Raw genomic sequence first — 19,150 nt, 5'->3', positions numbered from 1 at the left:
ATGTGAAAAAACTTTTGCAAAGACAGATAGGGATGAAGCATTTAATGCCAGCCTTGCCAGCAATGCTCACATCCCAAGGATTAATTTTTTAAAAATAAACTCCTTCCACTGCCCTGCCCTCCCTCAGCCCTGTCTAGAGACACTCCTTTAAACATTTACCTTCCAAATGGCACTGCTGCCTCACAGCGCCAGGGACCCAGGTTCAATTCCAGCCTCGAGTCACTGTCTGGGTGGAGTTTGCACGTTCCTCCCCATGTCTGCGTGAGTTTCCTCAGGGTGCTCCATTTTTAAAGTCCAAAGATATGTGAGTTACGTGGATTGGCCATGCTAAATTGCCCCTTAGTGTCAGGAGGATTAGCTAGAGCAAATGCGTGGGGTCACGAGAATAGGTTCTGGTGGGATTGTGGTCAGTACAGATTAGATAGGCTGAATGGCCTCCTTCTGTACTATAGGGATTCTATAATTCAAATGACCAACTTGGCAGGTGTAAAATTCAGTCAGAGCTGTTTAATATGCCTGGTAAGTTATGGCTTTAAGAATCAGTGCCTATTTTTCTGACTATTTGTTGGAACTTAAATAAAAAGACTGCCCTTGCTGTGGGCATGAAATTAGCAGGAAAATGTTTCTTTTAAGGTCAAATACAGACCCTTGTGTGAACCAAAGCACTTGTTCAACAGCAGAAACCTATTGCGAGTAACAAGCAAAGCTGAAAATGGATTGACTGCTTCATTCACAATGCGCCCTGTAATAAATTGAGAAACACAATCACAATGAAGGACGCCTTTTTAATTATTTAAACAAAAAACTCAAATTAGCACCAGTGATTTATACCTAGGGTTCGAGCTCAGGCAAAGCGGAGAGCTGCCACAAAGTGGAACTGCAGAGGTGCAGTGGGAGACTCAACATACTGCTCAGAATAACACTCAGTACGGCCACTGTTTAACAGCCTTGCTCTTCAGTGTCCACTGGCCAAGCTTTAGATGGAAAATGTAACTCAAATATATACGCAGCAAAAACACACAATAGCTACGGAAGCAATGATTCGAGGTTTTAGCTCTGGCTCGGACCCAGAAAGTTTCAGTCCTACTCCATAAATTTGTGCATGCAATCTAATCTGACACTTCTGATCGGAGCTCCCACTCACCTGACGAAGGAGCAGCGCTCCGAAAGCTAGTGGCATTTGCTACCAAATAAACCTGTTGGACTTTTAACTTGGTGTTGTGAGACTTCTTACTGTGTTTACCCCAGTCCAACGCTGGCATCTCTACATCATTTCCTGCGTTATAACAGGGGCACTTAACGTGGCCAATCCACCTAACCTGCACATCTTTGGACTATGGGAGAAAACCGGAGCACCTAGATGAAACCCACACAGACGCGTGGAGAATATGCAAACAGCACACAGACAGTGACCCAAGGCTGGATTCGAACCTGGGTCCCTGGCACTGTGAGGCAGCAAAGCTAACCACTGTGACACTGGCCACGGCTTCTGGTGTTTAAAAAGCAATGATGTTGTCTGATTAAATATAAGGAAGACCAAAGCCATTGACTTTGATCCCTGCCACAAAATGTCTCCTTCTCCCTTGTGACTGAGATTGAATCGGACTGTCTGCAACCTGCTTTTCAATCTGAACCTGAGCTGAACTTTCCATTCCTATGTGTTTCTATCACCAGAACCATCAAAGTCCAACTCCATAACATCACCCAGCTCCTTCCAAGCTCAGCTTGTCTGCTGCTGAGACCCTCAATCCATGCCTTTGTTATCTCTGGTTTCCACTATCCCAATGCTCTCCCGGTAAGTCTCCTATCTTGTACTCTCCATAAACATGAGCTGTCTGAATCCTAACTCACATCCTGTGCCGCACTCACCCGCCTCTGGTCTGGCAGAGATTCAATTACAAAAAGCTCATACTTGTTTCAAAATTCTTCCACGCTCAGCCCACACACCCTTCCCCCCATCCCAATGTCTGCAACCTCTTCCAGCCTTACAGCCCTCTGGAAACACTCCACCCTCCAACTCTGGTCCCTTGCCCATTCCCAACTTTTATCTCCACCATCAGTGGCCACGTTTTCAGCTAATCCGACTCCGAGCGCGGAAATTCCCACCCTAGACCACTCCATTTCATGACGTTTCTCTCTGCCATGAAGGTGCTCACTAAAACATAGATCTTAGGAGAGGCAATGGTCTAGTGGTATTGTCATTAGACTATTAATCCAGAAACTGGGGTAATATTCTGGAGACCCGGGTTCTAATCTCACTGCGGCAGATGGTGAAAAAAATCTATGAAACCATTGTCGGGAAAAACCTATCTGGCTCACTAATATCCTTTAGGGAAGGAAATCTGCCATCCTTACCTGGTCTGGCCTACATGTGACTCCAGAGCCACAGCAATGTGGTTGACACTCAACTGCCCTCAGGCAACTAGGGATGGGCAATAAATGCTGGCCCAGCCAGCAACACCCATTTCTTACGAATGAATAAAAGAAAACATTTAGTCACCTACACCCAATGTCTCCTTATGTAGCGGCATGTCAAATTTTGTTTGATCATTGCTGCTGTGAACCAAGTTGGGAAGCTTTATTACATTGACGGCGCTATTGAATTCAAGAAGTTGCTGTATAGAGCTGCAATTCCGTTCAGGAAAAAAACTAAAGTCAGTTGAAAATTTAGTAACTTTCACAAAGTATTAATGGTTGAATCTGTCAGGAAAAACCATGTACTGGAATGTGTGGCATGAGAAGTATTCTATTCTGATGTCTGTCACTCCAGTGATGCAGTAACACCACATGCCTTTTGCCAGTAACGCTGAGACCAGGCACTGGAACTTCTTGTCTCAAAGCCCCCTTTTCAGAAGACAGAGAGCTCCCTCTAGCACTCGTAACACACAAAGCAAAGATACTCCGCTACCTCTTGTGTCCCTACACGTTCAGCTTTTCACTTCCAGCGTTGAGAACCACTCGGGATTTTCTGCATTCCATACAGTCCCCTTTTTCCCTTCACTAATCTTCCCTCTGAACTCATTCCCTTATCCCGGCTCTCACAGGCATTGGCTCCTTCTGGGGGGAAGGAAGAATGATTTTTTTTGTATATATTTATGCAGTGCTTTTCACAACCTCAGGATTGTCCCAAAGTGTTTTGCAGCCAATTAAGGAGCGTTTGAAGTGTAGTCTCGGTGGTAATATAGAAGGCAAAGTAGCCAATTTGCATACACAGCAAGATCCCAAAATCAACACTGTCATAATGACTAGATCATCTGGTTAAAGTGTAACAACTATTGGTCAGAACTCCCCCCCCCCACACCCTCCCCAACTCTGCAACAACAATCATTTGTATTTACCATGTGGTGAGGGCTTACTGGTGAGGAGGTAAGTTCAAGTGAGGCTGGACAATGCCGCCCAGGGTCCGCTAATAACATGCAAACCTCTTTCTGGGCACCAAGCTGAAGCCACCAGCAAAATAGGGCCAGGAGGATAGCAGTGAGAAACCGGAGGGCCAGAGCGAAGGAGGAGGGCAATGATCAGAGCTAGTCAAGCAATGGAGATGGAAACGCACCCGAGATGCGAGTGAGCGGAAGCCCCTGGATTACCTGGAGAACTGGCTGCTTCCAGGACAGGGCGGATAATGGGTGAGGGAAAGTTCTAAAGTTAGGTGGCTGGGACACCAACCTGACTCTGTCTCTCTATCTCTCATTCATCACAGCTGACCAGTGGAGATGGTAAGGAGCCAGTGGAACTGGCAATTCTGATAATTACAACTCTGAAGGAACAGAGACTCCAGCAGCAAGGAGCGGCGGCACCCAGGGCATACCCAGTGCCAGGAGAGCTGAGGGCCACAGGGCAAGAGACCGCACCAGTTGAAAAGGGTAGGGGGGGCTCAAAGGCAGGGGATAGACCGAAAGTTTACAGGACCTTCCTGACATGTGCTGCAGGAGACTCCATCTCCCCAAGGTGACTGCATGGTACCTATGCCACATTCTGTCCAACCTGGCACCACATGGAAGGCCAAAAGCACTCACACCCTGTGGCTGTGAAGGTCAGGGCAGCCCTCAACTTCAAGGCAACAGGTTCATTCCAGGGTTGTGTGGGTTGCCCGTGTAGAATTTCACATTCATCCACCTGCAAATGGATCCATGAGTCATGGGTGCACTCAGTGAGAGGGCATCGGACTTCATTCACTGGACCAGTCCAGGCAGGATGAGAGCGCTGTGTGATTTGTCCCCATAGCTGGGCTGACACTGGTGCTGGGGCAATCGACTGCACTGGTGCCTCTCCTCACATCACAGACCTGCCATCCCAGGAATCAGCCTGGTAAACCTTCGCAGTACTCCCTCTATAACAAGGACATCCTTCCTTAGATAAGGACACCAAAACTGTGCACAATAATTCCAGGTGTGGCCTCACCAATGCCATATGGTATGGATATGGAGAGGATGTTTCCACGAGTCGGAAAAACTAGATCCAGAGGTGACAACCTCAAGCTGAAGGGACAATCATTTAAAACAGAGATGAGGAGGAATTTCTTCAGCCAGGGAACTCTTTGCCTCAGAAGGCTGTGGGGGCCAGGTCATTGAGTGTCTTTAAGACAAATTTAGATAGGTTCCTGGTTAGTAAGGGGATCAGGGGTTATGGGGAAAAGGCAGGGGAAGGGGGATGAGAAAAATATCAGCCATGATTGAACGGCAGAGCAGACTCGATGGGCCGAGTGGCCTAATTCTGCTCCTCTGTCTTATGGTCTTGTGATCTGATATGAATGGTGGTGAGTATCACAGTCCATGGTGAACATGGAGGAGGGTGGGAATAAACCCCACAACCCTTGTAGGAAGGCAGTGAGTTCCCAACACTGAGAATCCAGCGTATTAAAGTAAAAGAAGCTATCTTGTCAGCTAGTCTGAAGTGACATATGGGCTGTCGCACTATTGAGCTGCTCCTCCGGCCACACTGAAACACCAGCGGTTTGCAAACGTGCAGATCCATTCATCGTTTCGCACACCCCAATCCCAGTTGTTCTCACACGTGAGCCTGTAATACCTTAGAGAAGGTGAGGGGTTCTGTAACGTCAGATACAGTGCATGCTAGAGTACATCTTCTGCCAATTGAAAGAACAACAGCACCCACCACTGACCATATCTGCACATTAACACTTCAGCCTGCCTCTGATTCCGATCCACTTTTCCCATACACTTTGTCACTCTCCCTCTTAGATGCACGCTATCCTCACTCCTGACATCAATAATCGGGATCTGATTTAAAGGGGCCACATCTTTCTGGCAAATTAAGCGTTTCCCTAATTCCTGGATACACGGGAACTATATCGAAATGCGTGTCAGCTGGGGTGTAGGGAGCAGGGGGAGGGAAAATCAAGAGTGATATCGCTGCAACAGAAAGATTTTGCTCCCCTTCACCTTTGCTCCCCCGCCCCCTCGTCAAATAAAAATATATTTCCTTTAAAATACTCTAGAATCAAAACCCTCTCCTGCTCTTTCTCTCCCATTTTTTTCTCTGCCACTTTTCCAACCTTTGTTGAAGAGGTTGACTCGAGGCTGGACACAGTTTCAAAGGTGCTGGGCCCTCCCCAAGTGGGAGCTGTCGACAGGCAGGTTATCTTCTTTTGAAAGGTGTCTTAGACAACCCGAGTCCTCATCTCAACTGCAACAACAAGCAGGGCAGTAAGGATTACAATCAGGAGCACAACCTGGCTGAATTGCCCCCTCCTTAGCAATTAGCCATTGAGTTTGACTGTCATAGGGTCATAGGGTCATAGAGTCAAGGCTATGCATCAAGTGCTGGCAAGTGGGACTAAGTGGACAGGTCAGGGCCTTTCATGTGTCAGTGCAAACTCGATGGGCCAAAGGGCCTCTCCTGCACTGTAGTATTCTGGGATTCTGAGTCATACAGCACAGAAAAGGCCTTTCAGCCCATCGAGTCTGCACCAACAATAATTGCCACTGAATTGGCAAAGGGTGGCACAGTGGTTAGCACTGCTGCCTCACAGCATCAGGGATCCGAATATGATTCCCGGCTTGGGTCACTGCCTGTGTGGAGTCGCACGTTCTCCCCATGTCCGCGTGGGTTTCTTCCTGGTGCTCTGGTTTCCTCCCGTAGTCCGAAAGACGTGCTGGTTAGATGCATTGGCCGTGCTAACTTCTCTCTCAGTGTACCTGAACAGGCACTGGAGTGTGGCCACTAAGGGATTTTCATGGTAACTTCACTGCAGTGTTAATGTAAGCCTATTTGTGGTGCTAATCAATAAACTTTGTTGTGCTAATCCCATTTTCCTGCACTTGTTCCATATCCTTGAATGTTGTGATATTTCAGTTGTCACAGTATCTGCTGCCTTAATAAAGCTCAACCAAAGCAGAGCAAACCAGAGGGAGAGCCTCAGTCCTTCCTAAAGTGCATGCCTTACTGCTGCACCATGTGCTGCCTTTAAACACTGTGCTATTTGGGGGCATGCAATCAATCATTACTTTAATTCATTACTTTGATCTCATGAGCCACAATGAAAACCATTGAAGCCTTACCATGCAGAAAGCCCATCAAGTCTGCAACCGACCACAATCCCACCCAGGCCCTATCCTCCTAACCCCATGCATTTACCCCTAGCTAGTCCTCCTGAACTAAGGGGCATTTTGCATGGCCAATATAGCTCACCTACATATCTTTGGACTGTGGGAGGAAACTGGAGCATCAGGAGGAAACCCACTGACAGGATGTCACTGCCACATTCATAGAATCCCTACAGCGCAGAAGGAGGTCATTTGGCCCATCGAGTCCGTAATCCTACCTGGGCCCCATTCCCATAACCTCTCATATTTACCCTCTCATATATCCCCCCAAAACTAGTGTTAATTTAGTATGGCCAACCAACGCAACACCCACATCTTCAGACCATGGGAGAAAAACGGAGCACCCGGAGGAAATGGGGAGAACATGCAGACTCCATACAGACAGTAACCCAAGCTAGGAATCGAACCCACGTCCCTGGCACTAGTAAGGCAGCAGTGCTAACTAATGTGCCACTCAGCCGCCCCATAATTGTGTACACCAAGTACGGACAAATAAAGAAAAACCAGCATTCATATGGATATCACAAAACATTTCACAACAAAAGAAGAACTTTTAAAATGTCACAAGTGCAGGAAATGCGGCAACCAATTTGCACACAGCAAGATCCCACAGACAGCAATATGGTCATCTGGTTGTCTAACGTTGATTAGGGTCTAATTATGGACTACAAAATGACCACGAGGTAAGTAGGTGTAAACTAACTGGAACTCTATATGTATAAACATTGGCCAGGACCTTACTACAGTTCACGCCAGTGGGATTTTCCCATCCTGCCGCAGTAAATGGAGACTTGGCTGGCTGACAAATTCTCCTACCTCGCTGCAGTGGCGTGAACGGCAGGCAATATGTGTCTGTAGTACAGTCAGTACAAGACTGACATGGCAAGCTTAAGTTTATTTATTAGTGTCGCAAGTAGATTTACATTAACACCTCAATGAAGTTACTGTGAAAATCCGAGTCGTCACACTCCGACGCCTGTTCGGTTACACTGAGGGAGAATTTAGCACGGTCAATGCACCTAATCAGCAAGTCTTTCGGACTGTGTGGAGGAAACCGGAACACCCGGAGGAAGTCCACGCAGTCGTGGAGGGAACGTGCAGACTCCACACAGACGGTGACCCAAGCCGGGAATCGAACCCGAATTCCTGGTGCTGTGAAGCAGCAGCGCTAACCGCTGTGCCACCGTGCCAGCCCACTGCCCCGGGTCACCTGGCCCATTCTCTTAAAGGGGCATGCACCCAACGTACATAAACAGGTTAAAATAGAAGTACAGGCCAGGATACCGGATTTGGATGCCCAGCTCTTCTTTGAAATAGTGCCACTGCATTTTTCACATCCACCCAAGCAGTCTCATGGAAAGCACCTCCAACAGTGCAACACTCGCTCAATAATACACTGGAGTGTTAGCCTCCTTATTTCTGCTCCAGCCTGAGAGTGAGAATTGAACCTGGAATGTTATAATCAAAGGTAAGATTACTTCCAGCTGATCCACTACTAGCACAAAACCATTTTCAACACACTTTCTTCTCCAAACAGGACATTGGAGGAACAGATATTCCCAAATCAACAGTTCTTTAAAATATATTAATCCCCCCTGTTCATATCATTTACAGTTCCACATTCTCCTGTTAACCTTTGGGGGGGTTCAGCATATAAGTGAAATTCCGATGAGTTAACTCGGATAACACGAAATTCCAATTATGTCAAATACATCAACCGTTTCCAACTGCAGAATAGCATATCCGATAAAACCTTACCAAATAAGGAGAGGCGATGGCCTAGTGGTATTATCGCTCGACTATTAATCCAGAAACTCAGCTAATGTTTGGGGACCTGGGTTCCCATCAGGGCAGGTGGTGGAATTTGAATTCAATACAAAAACATCTGGAATTAAGAATCTGCTGATGACCATGAAACCGTTGCCGATTGTCATAAAAACCCATCTGGTTCACTAATATCCTTTAGGGAAGGAAATCTGCCATCCTTACCTGGTCTGCCCTACGTTTGGCTCCAGAGTCACAGCAATGTCTATGACTCTCAACTGCCCTCCAAGTGCAACTAGGGATGGGCAATAAATTCTGGCCCAGTGAGCAACACCAATGCCCCATGAATGAATTAAAAAAAACTTGAATTAGCCAAAATTCCACACTGGTAATTGCAAAATTTGTCTTAAGCTTGTTTTATGACCCCACCCATCAATCAGCACAAGAGAACAAAATCATGGAGCATTGGGCAATCCATCAATTGACATTGAAATCGCCTACAAAACAGCATGCAATACCTACAGATGTGACTAAACCAGTGAGAAAGTTAATAGTGTTGCCGATCAGAGAGAAGGCAAAGTGATATTGACACTGGAGTTGCAGCACTTTCTATAGCCAAGGAGGCCGGTGACCCAGAAGACTCTGATGAATGTCCACCTATCTGTTCAAGAGCCAACGCCACAAATGCCATGGAAATGTTCTGGGATTTCACACTGCAGCACAAAACCACCAAAATCATGGTTCAAATACACTAAAGACATGGCAGACTGGATTATACACAGCATGCTAAGCAGCGATAACTGCCAAGCTTTTTCAATGCAATGCCCAATCTATTGCAAGGTCAGTTCTTACACATCTATTGCTTTACTATGTTCTCGTTTGCCATTTGAACCTGGTGTCATAGGTTTGTAGGCATATTGGGTGATATGCTCTACTTTCTCAGAAGACTAAGGAAATTTTCTATGTCCACTGTGACTCTCACCAACTTTTACAGATGCACCATAGAAAGCATTCTTTCTGGTTGTATCACAACTTGGTATGGCTCCTTCTCTACCTAAGACCACATGAAACTATAAAGGGTCATGAACAAAGCCCAATCCATCACTCAGATCAGACTCCCATCCATTGACACTGTCTACACTTTCAACTGCCTCGGAAAAACAGCCACATAATTAGGGATCCCACGTACCCCAGACATAATCTCTTCCACCTTCTCCCATTGGGAAAAGATACCAAAGTCAGAGAACACGTACCAACTGACTCAAGAACAGCATCTTCCCTGCTGCCATCAGGCTTTTGAATGGACCTTGCATTATGTTGATCTTTCTCTACACTCCAGCTACGATTGCTACATAACATTCTGTGCTCTTTCCTTCTCTATGAATGGTGAGTTTTGTCTATATAGCATGCAAAAACCAAAACTTTTCACTGTATACTAATACATATGACAATAATAAATCAAATAGCAATGTATTCAAATAGGAATGGGGCCTCCTCAGCTCCCATGAAGCTCCACTGAACACAAATTTGCAGATGGATTCCCTGGGATTCAACTCATGGAGATTTTACTGTGGCAGCTGATTCCTTGTTCAGTCTGATTCAACTTAACAATTACCAGTACCAGGGGTTTTCATAGCTCATAAAATCCCTGTAGTGCATAAGGAAGCCGTTCAGCCCATCGAGTCTGCACCAACCACAATCCCACCCAGGCCCTATCCCCATGCATTTACCCTAGTTAGTCCCCCTGACACTGAGGGGCAATTTAGCACTGCCAATCCACCTAACCCGCACATCTTTTGGACTGTGGGAAGAAACTGGAGCATTCTAAGGAAACCCACATAGACACGGGGAGAATGTACAGACTCCACGCAGACAGTGACCAAAGCCATGAATCAAACCTGGGTCCCTGGCATTGTGAGGTAGCAGTGCCAGCCACTGTGCTACCGTGCCATCCACAATTTGGAGCTTGGAAATCCACATATGACCTTACAAAAGCAATGGACATGTAACGGTCCACCTGATCCATTAACCTCACTTCTGGTGGATATGTCATAATAGAATTAGACCTTCCATACCCACCAGAAGCCAAATAACACCTGGTGAAGGCATGAAACTAGATTATTAAAAAACGAAAAAAGAAATTTAGCTGGAAAAGTGTCTGGAAAATTCCTTTTCAATCTGTTCAGGTGATTGACAACCAAGTTGACCGTGTCGTTGGAGTGACAAAGCTTTTGAAAATGGGCTGCAGGAATGCACTGGGGGATCCTTGAGTAGGTTCAGTGTGTTCCAAAGCCAGGGTTAAACCAAAAATAATTTATCTACTGAACTGAAATCACTGGTTGAATTTTAAAAGACTAAACACCAGCTGTTTCTAAGCTGGCCAGGCATTTGCAGATTGTAACCTACAAACTCCGGAGCTATTAAAACACAGTCAAACTGTCTAGAGGAATCCCCCAGAAGCAATCACCATGGAGGAATGCGAATGGCCCATCTCCTGATCCATTCACAAAACATCCAGACAACATGCGTATATTTCAGCTGGGTGCAGAACAAGCCATCCGATGTAAGTGCTTGGGGCAATAGACTCTGTCTAAGAAGGGAACTCATCCAGGCAATGAGTAAAGGGAAGCCAGCATGGGTTGGAATATAGACTGTAGAGCTTCAAGTGAGATTATGTTTTTGGAGGGTGGAAAATGGATGGTTGGCTGAGAGAACATTGGATTAGGCAAGTTTAGAGCTAACAAAAGAACAAAGTCAAATCAGCGATAGAGAAGCAGAGGGTTCGAGCAGGGACATAGTGCAGAGCAAGGTTGCAGAAACAGTAAGAACAAAGAATAGTACAGCATAGGATGGACCCTTCGGCCCATCAAGGCTGTGCCCACACATGACCCCTTTCTAAACTAAAGACCTTTTGCCTCTATGCGGTCCATATCCCTCCATTTCCTGCCCATTCAAGTATCTGTCAAGATACCTTTTAATAGAAGAATTTGTAAATGAGGCCAAGGATTTTGGAATGAATTCTGGGTTGGATAAGGAACGAGTGGAACCTGGTGAAGGAAAGACCAGTGGGTGAGTGAGACTTTGGCAGAAATTGGATGGCAGTGGGCTTACAACAAGTTAGGGTTCATGTTGGGTTGAGATAGAGAGGTAGATGAGGTGGACACTGGAGATGTCAACCATGACATTAAACTGCCCCCCAAATGGGAAATTGTAAAGGGGTTAAAATTATAGATGGGAGAATGTGTACACATCTTCATGGCAGTGGGTTGCAAGAGATATATGCATCCTGCCTTGGAGAGGCAAGGGGTTTCATTATCATATTGTTCCCACAGTATTAGTTGTGAGCCTGATAGCTGCTGGTTGGGTTCTGAAAACCCAACGATGAAATGTAACGAGAGGGATTAGAGAATTCCCCACCCCTCTACAGCTGTCTCCTCCCCCCACCTCCAACACCATCTCCACACCACCACTCGCTAAACCTCACAGAAACCTTCAAACCCTCCCCCCCCTCCACAGTTGTGCCCTCTCCTCACTGCCAAATGCAGCAACCACCCCCATCAAAACTCCAGCCCCCAGCATCCTGCCAGCCTCCAGCCTGTGCCCACCACCCAGCCCTGCCTCCAAGTTCCCCTGACTGTCTCGGTGCCTAACCATCGGTCTCCCAGGCCAGGAACCAGCCAGCCTGTTAATCTTCAATAGAAACAGGAAATGCTGCATACACTCAGCAGGTCTGGCAGCCTCTCACCGAATCATAGCATCTCTACAATGCAGGAAGAGGTCATTCAGCCCATCGAGTCTGCACCGACAACAATCACACCCAGGCCTTATCCACGTAACCCAGGTATTTACCCTATAATCCCCCTGATATTAAGGGTCAATTTAGCATGGCCAATCCACCTAACCTGCACATCTTTGGTGTGAGGGAGGAAACCGGAGCACCCAGAGGAAACCCGCGCAGACACGGGGAGAATGTGCAAACTCCACACAGATTTCTGTGGAGGGAGAAGCAGAGAGAAAAACACTTCGGATCTAAATGACCCTTCTACGAAATAATCATAGAATCCCCACAGTGCAAAAGCAGGCCATTCTGCCCATCAAGCCTGCCTCAATAACAATCCCACCCAGCCCCTATCCCTGCAGCCCCCCCATATTTACCTTGCTATCCCTCCTGACACTGAGGGGCAACTTAGCACAGCCAATCCACCTAACCCGCACATCGTTTGTGCGTGGGAGGAAACCGGAGCATCTGGAGGAAACCCACGCCGACAGAGAAAGAATGTACAAAGTCTAAAGAGAAAGTGGTCTGAGGCTGTAATTGAACCCGCGTTCCGCGAGGGAGCAGTGCTAACCACGGTGCCATCGGGCTGCCCCTAATAAAATTACCAGCTGCCTGGCAGGAAAAGAGGAGAGAAACACGCCAAAGAGGGTCTGAAATTTAATAACAGCCGGGTGTCCGCTTCCCTGGATTTTCCAGGTCTGATACATAGTTCCTAGTGCACCCTCAGCTGCAGTATTGGGCCTTGTGCACACGCTCACTCAGTGAAGGCAAAGAAATAAAGTTAATTGCAAATGGGGCTGAGGTAGAGAAAAGGAAAAGGAACTAAGTGTGTGGTTTGAGCGAATCTTCCACCTGGGCTGTCAAGATGCACATAAGTGGCATACTTAATCTAAAGAGCAACACATGCATCAGATAGAGATGTTTTCAGTTCATTCCTTTCCTGTAATGAAGTGCCCCAAAGGCAGCGTATTACTCAGTTCATTTCTTACCCTTTGACCAAAAGGCACGATGCTTGTTTTTATTTTTAGCCGCGGTGTGTTATGAGCTAAATGCTTCACGTTAAGTCTGCGATATATGTTTCAGTGTGGCTTCCTCCAGAGGGTTGTCACTAGCGTATCTTGGAGAATGATCACTAACTCAGCTGTCATTGCGAGCTCTCACAGCTGTTCCCTGGGCGTGTGAGCCGGCCCCGTTTCAAGGCTCTGATGCAAGTACAGCCCTCACAGAGACACACTCACCACCAGTCTCCTCACCCAGGGTGGCACGGTAGCACAGCGGTTAGCACTGCTGCTTCATAGCTCCAGGGTCCTGGGTTCAGTTCCCGGCTCGGGTCACTGTCTGTGTGGAGTTTGCACATTCTCCTCGTGTCTGCATGGGTTTCCTCCAGGTGCTCCGGTTTCCTCCCATAGTCCAAAGATGTGCGGGTTAGGTTGATTGGCCATGCTAAGAAATTGCCCCAGGATGTGTAGGTTAGAGGGATTAGTGTGTATAATATGGAGGGATATGGGGATAGGGCCTGGGGGGGATTGTGTTTGGTGCAGATTCGAAGGGCCTCTTCCTGCACTGTAGGATTCTATGAGATTGGCCAGAATTTTCCAGCCCCCTCCTCCTCCCAATGGTGAGTTTTCCCATGGTGGTAGTGGCTCGCTATTGGCCGCTGGTTGGGTTTTCCATTAACCAACAAAGACAATGATACTTTGCATGGCTTTGGGAAACCAGAGTGGGGGTCATTTTCGGCAGGACTAGATGATCGCATGGGAAGGGTCAACAAATCCCACCCATAGTTATCTCCACCTTCATCATTGAATCATCACATTGTTACAGCACAAAAAGAGGCCTTTCAGTTCATTGAGACTATGCCTGCTCTCTGCCACAGCACAACTATCCCCACTCTCCCAGAAGTTGTGAGTCCCAAGAAGTCCCAGGAGTTGGGATGTCTTGTTGAAGTTGTACAAGACATTGGTAAGGCCACACTTGGAATACCATGTGCAATTCTGGTCACCCTATTATAGAAAAGGATGTTATTAAACTAGAAAGAGTGCAGAAAAGATTTACTAGTATGCTACTGGGACTTGATGGATTGAGTTATTAGGAGAGGCTGGAGAGACTGGGACTTTTTTCTCTGGAGCATAGAGGGTCAAGGGGTGATCTTATAGAGGTCTATAAAATAATGAGGTTTATAGGCAAGGTAGATAGTCAATATTTTTTTTCGCAAAAGGTAGGGGAGTCTAAAACTCGAGGACATAGGTTTAAGGTGAGAGGGGAGAAATACAAAAGTGTCCAGAGAGGCAATATTTTCACACAGAGAGTGGTGAGTGGAACGAGTTGGCAGAGGTAGTAGTAGAGGTGGATACAATTTTATCTTTTAAAAAGCATTTAGATAGTTACATGGGTACAATGGGTATAGAGAGATACGGGCCAAATGTGGGCAATTGGGGTTTAAAAAAAATACGTGCGGCATTGACAAATTGGGCCAAAGGGCCTGCTTCCATGCTGAAAACCTCTATGACTCTGACTCTATGACTCTCACCACAGAGACCTCCATATTTTCCCTCCAGCTGCTTCACCATTTCCCTTTTGAAAGTCCATGTGAATCCTAAACTTCCAAGCGGTGCATTCCAGATCCCAACCATTCCTGGTTCACCTTTGGTTCTTTTGCTAATCATTTCAAATCTGAGTCCTTCCATCACCTGGAACATGGGTGGCACGGTGGTTAGTACTGCTGCCTCACAGCACGAGGGAGCAGGTTCAATTCCCGGCTTGGGTGACTGTACAGAGTCTGTTTAGCTCATTATCTATGCATCCATGAGGAGTTTGTTGAATATAGTGGTGGGGTGTGTAGGAAGTCATTGCCCCCATTCCCACCTTTTACTTTATTTATTGGTCACAAGCAGGCTTTCATGAACACCGCAATGAAGTTATTGTGAAATTCCCCTAGCTGCCACACTCCGGCGTCTGTTCAGGTACACTGAGGGAGAATTTAGTATGGCCAATGCACCTAACCAGCACATCTTTCAGACTCTGGGAGGAAACTGGAGCGTTCGGAGGAAACCCACGCAGAGACGGGGAGAATGTGCAGACTCCACAAACATTGACGCTAGCTGGGAATTGAACCCGGCTTCCTGGCACTGTGAGGCAGCAGTGCTAATCACTGTGCTACCTTGCCGCCCCAAACAAAACATTTTGATCAATCACCAAAGTGGGGTTTGGACCAGGGACCTCTCGATCCACAGTCAAATACTCTACCACGAAGCTATACCTCCTCGCCTCATGGGGTCAGGAGAGCTGGCACCATGTTTAAAGGGTACCAGGCAGCCCATTCATTCACTGAAAGCCAGGGCTATCCTTCAAGATGCTGTCAGAGACAATGTCCAAGAGTAGATAATCTGCTGTCCAATGGTTCGACGAATATTCCCTCGAGGTTCCACTCAAGACCTTCCCCAAAGGCAGGAGGTGCTGTTTCCCAGCAGCGGGTGGAGAGGGGTGGCAGGTACACAACCTCCCCTGATCAATCTGCGTGGAGGAGTGAACACACGAAACCAGGTGATGTTCTTATGCTGCCTGTGCCGGTGGGCCCACTAGTTTCTGCCTGAGATGTCTCTCTGCAATGTCTGCTCCCCACTTTGGGAGCTGTTATGAGGGTGACATGAGTTCATCCCTGTTGAGATGTTAAATTTGGCATTATTTCTGAACTACCATGCATGCAAACTCTGTGAGGGCGTGGGAAAAATCTCAATTCTACTTACAAGTGCCTGAATTTGTAGGAGAACGCAATACTTTGTTGGTTCTAACGCAAACAGGACTCTGTACACAGTTGGTACCATCAAAGCACTAAACCATTAGTGATGCAGATGTTAAGTAGTGCAATTTAATTCAGCTATCATAAATCAAGGTATGTTCGAGCGAGGTATGTTATCTGGAACCAAAATAGAGCTTTCAGGCAGCAGAGGATAGAAACAAAACAGAAGAGAATGTCTCGGCAGCTTACTCTGCCTGGATCCTGTTAGCTAGAAGATTGTCACGGGCCTCTCTGCTACCTTATAGCTCTAATCAGGCCTGTCCATGTGGCTCAGTGACATCCTGGCTCTCGTTAGCTCCAAACTCTTCATCACAGAGGAGACACCTCAGTCCTCAATATCTCCCTTAGCCAAACCTTTGCCACAGGAGGGTATGCAGGACACAGCAGGCAACAATGATCCAGGACACTCTCTGAGTATTGGATAACCCCACCTGAAAGGTTTAAACATCTGAATCGCATCCTGAGGAGGCATATCCTCTGTTCAGTCATGGACCTTGTAGCTCTCCTCAGAAGCACTCTGCAGACGGTGAACTGGTATCTCCTGGGAGTGTCCCTGATCCCAAGGAGCCATGAGATATCTTACATCTCCCTGAGACATGTCTTCTCTGGTGTAACGGCTCATCCAAGAGACAGCACCTCTGACACTGCAGCACTCCCTTTGTACTTTACTGGAGTACAGCTTTAATTTTGTGCTCAAGTTTCCACAGTGAAGGTCAAACTCAAAACCTTCAGACATTACAATTAGGATTGCCAGTTCTGATGGGATGTATTTCAGGAGATTTCACCTCATGACTTCCTCCCTCTCAACCACTCAAGCCAGTCAAGTAGCCTTCAATTGGTCTCCCACATTCTATTTGCCATTAACTTGCAGTCACCTAAACATCTGCTGCTCGATCTTAACTTGCACCAAATCCCATTCCCCTAACACCTCTGTGTCCACTGACCTAACTATATTGGTTCCTGGTCAAGTAGCACTAAGACTGTGGAAAGCACTGCTGAAACAAGACATTGGGACAGGCTAGCATGTCAACATTTCAGTCTAGGTTAGATGGGTGCTCAAAGGAAAGGTTGTTCAAGGCATGTAGGAAGAGGGTGACTCAGATGACTGCTTGTGTGAAAGATAAAAATTAACATCCACTGCTTGGGCCAAATCACCTGCTTCCATGCTGATGGAATTCTGGATCCATAGGGAGGGAATGCCTCCTGTCATCTGGGAATAATGTGCACAGGGTGAAGCCTCAACTCTGTTCTTTAGTAACAAGCACAAAGAACAAAGCAAAGTACAGGAATAGGCCCTTCGGCGCTCCAAGCCCGTGGCAATCATGATGCCCTAACTAAACTAAGAAAACACCTTTTGCCCTTACTCGTTCCATACCCCTCTATTCCCTCCCTAGTCACGTACCCACCCAGATGCCTTTTAAATGTTGCTAATGTGCCTGCTTCCACCATCACTTATGGCAGCGTGTTCCAGACACCCACACTCTCCACGTGAAAAACATCTCCCTTAAATTTTCCCCTTGAACCTATGCCCCATTATAATCAACAGTTCCACCCTGGGGAAAAGCCTCTGACAATCCACCTTGTCTATGCCTCTGATCATTTTGTAGACACCTATCAGGTCTCCCCTCAGCCTCCGTCTTTCCAGTGCAAGCAATCGTAGTTTACTCAACCTCTCCTCATCGCCAATACATTCAAGACCAGACAACATCCTGGTGAACCTTCTTTGCACTCTCTCCAAAGCTTCCATGTCCTTCTGTAGTGGTAACCAGAGCTGCACACAATTCTCCAAATAGGCCTAATCAAGGTTCTATATAGCTGCAACTTGATTTCCCAACTCTTGTACTCAATGCCCTGGATAATAAAGGCAAGCATGCCATAAGCGTTCTTAATCAACTTGGCCACCTATGTTGTCACTTTTAGGGAGCTGTGGACTTGCAAACCCAGATCCCTCTATACGTTAACATTCCTCAGGCTTCTGCCATTTACAGTACAAAAGCACACCTTAAGCTTCTCTACCTGGGGAAGTGATGGACGAGTGGTATTATCACGAGACTATTAATCCACAAACTCAGCTAATGTTCTGGGGATCTGGGTTCGAATCCCAACCCAGCAGATGGTGAAATTTGAATTCAATAAAAAATACCTGGAGTTAAGAATCTAATGACCATGAAACCAATGTCGATTGTTGGAAAAAGCCATCACTAATGTCCTTTAGGGAAGGAAATCTGTTGTCTTTAACTGTTTAGGCCTTCATTGACTCCAGATCCACAGCAATGCGGTTGACTCCAATCTATCTTCAGGCAACCAGGATGGGCAATAAAATGTTAGTCCAGCCAGCGACGTCCATGCCCCAGGAATGAATAAAAAAAATCCACAATTACAATGGAGGCATTAGCCACCAATGGTAAAATAGCTGTTTCATTTCATACATTAGTAAAATCACACAGCGCAACCTCAACTCTAACAAGGATCCCAACATAATATTCCACTGACTCTGCCAGAGTGGATGTGCTTCAATGCTATTTGAGACATGGTTGAAGTTTAATATGTAAAACAACAGAAAATTATGCAAAATAAAGAAATAAGGTCTAAATCCAATAAAAACTGAATGATTAATTACACTGATTTGGAGAAGCCCTCAGAGCATTTTATGATATAATTACCATTTTCAATTATTTAATCTATCCCTACTGACCATACACAACTCAGAATACTTCAGAAGTGTTCTCTGGAATGTTAATATCCTCTCGGAGTTCAATGCATAATGTTATGTTGGGGGCAGGGGGGCAGGCTGGGGGCAGGGAGTTGGTGGGGGAGGGGGTGTTTCCAACACCCATAAACAATGACAGACATTTAGTGGCAGACAATTAAGAACATTTTCTGGCTTATGCCAAGTGGTTGCTTTTTGCAGTAAGGATACAGAGGGTGGCACAGTGGTTAGCACTGCTGCCTCACAGTGCCAGGGATCGATTCCCGGCTTGGGTCACTGTCCGTGAGGAGTCTGCACGTTCTGTCCGTGTCTGCATGGGCTTCCTCCGGGAGCTCGAGTTTCCTCCCACAGTCTAAAAATGTATGGGCTAAGTTGATTGGCCATGCTAAATTGACCTGTGGTATCAGGGGATTAGCAGGGTAAATGTGAGGGGTTACGGGAACAGGGCCTAGGTGGGATTGTGGTCAGTGCAGACTCGATGGGCCAAAGCACCTTCTTCTGCACTGTAGAGATACTATGATTCTATAAATTGA

Source organism: Carcharhinus amblyrhynchos, chromosome 16, assembly GCF_965287045.1.
Source record: "Carcharhinus amblyrhynchos chromosome 16, sCarAmb.v2.hapA, whole genome shotgun sequence".
NCBI classification, from domain to species: Eukaryota; Metazoa; Chordata; class Chondrichthyes; order Carcharhiniformes; family Carcharhinidae; genus Carcharhinus; species Carcharhinus amblyrhynchos.
Note: the sequence above shows the minus strand (reverse complement) of the source record.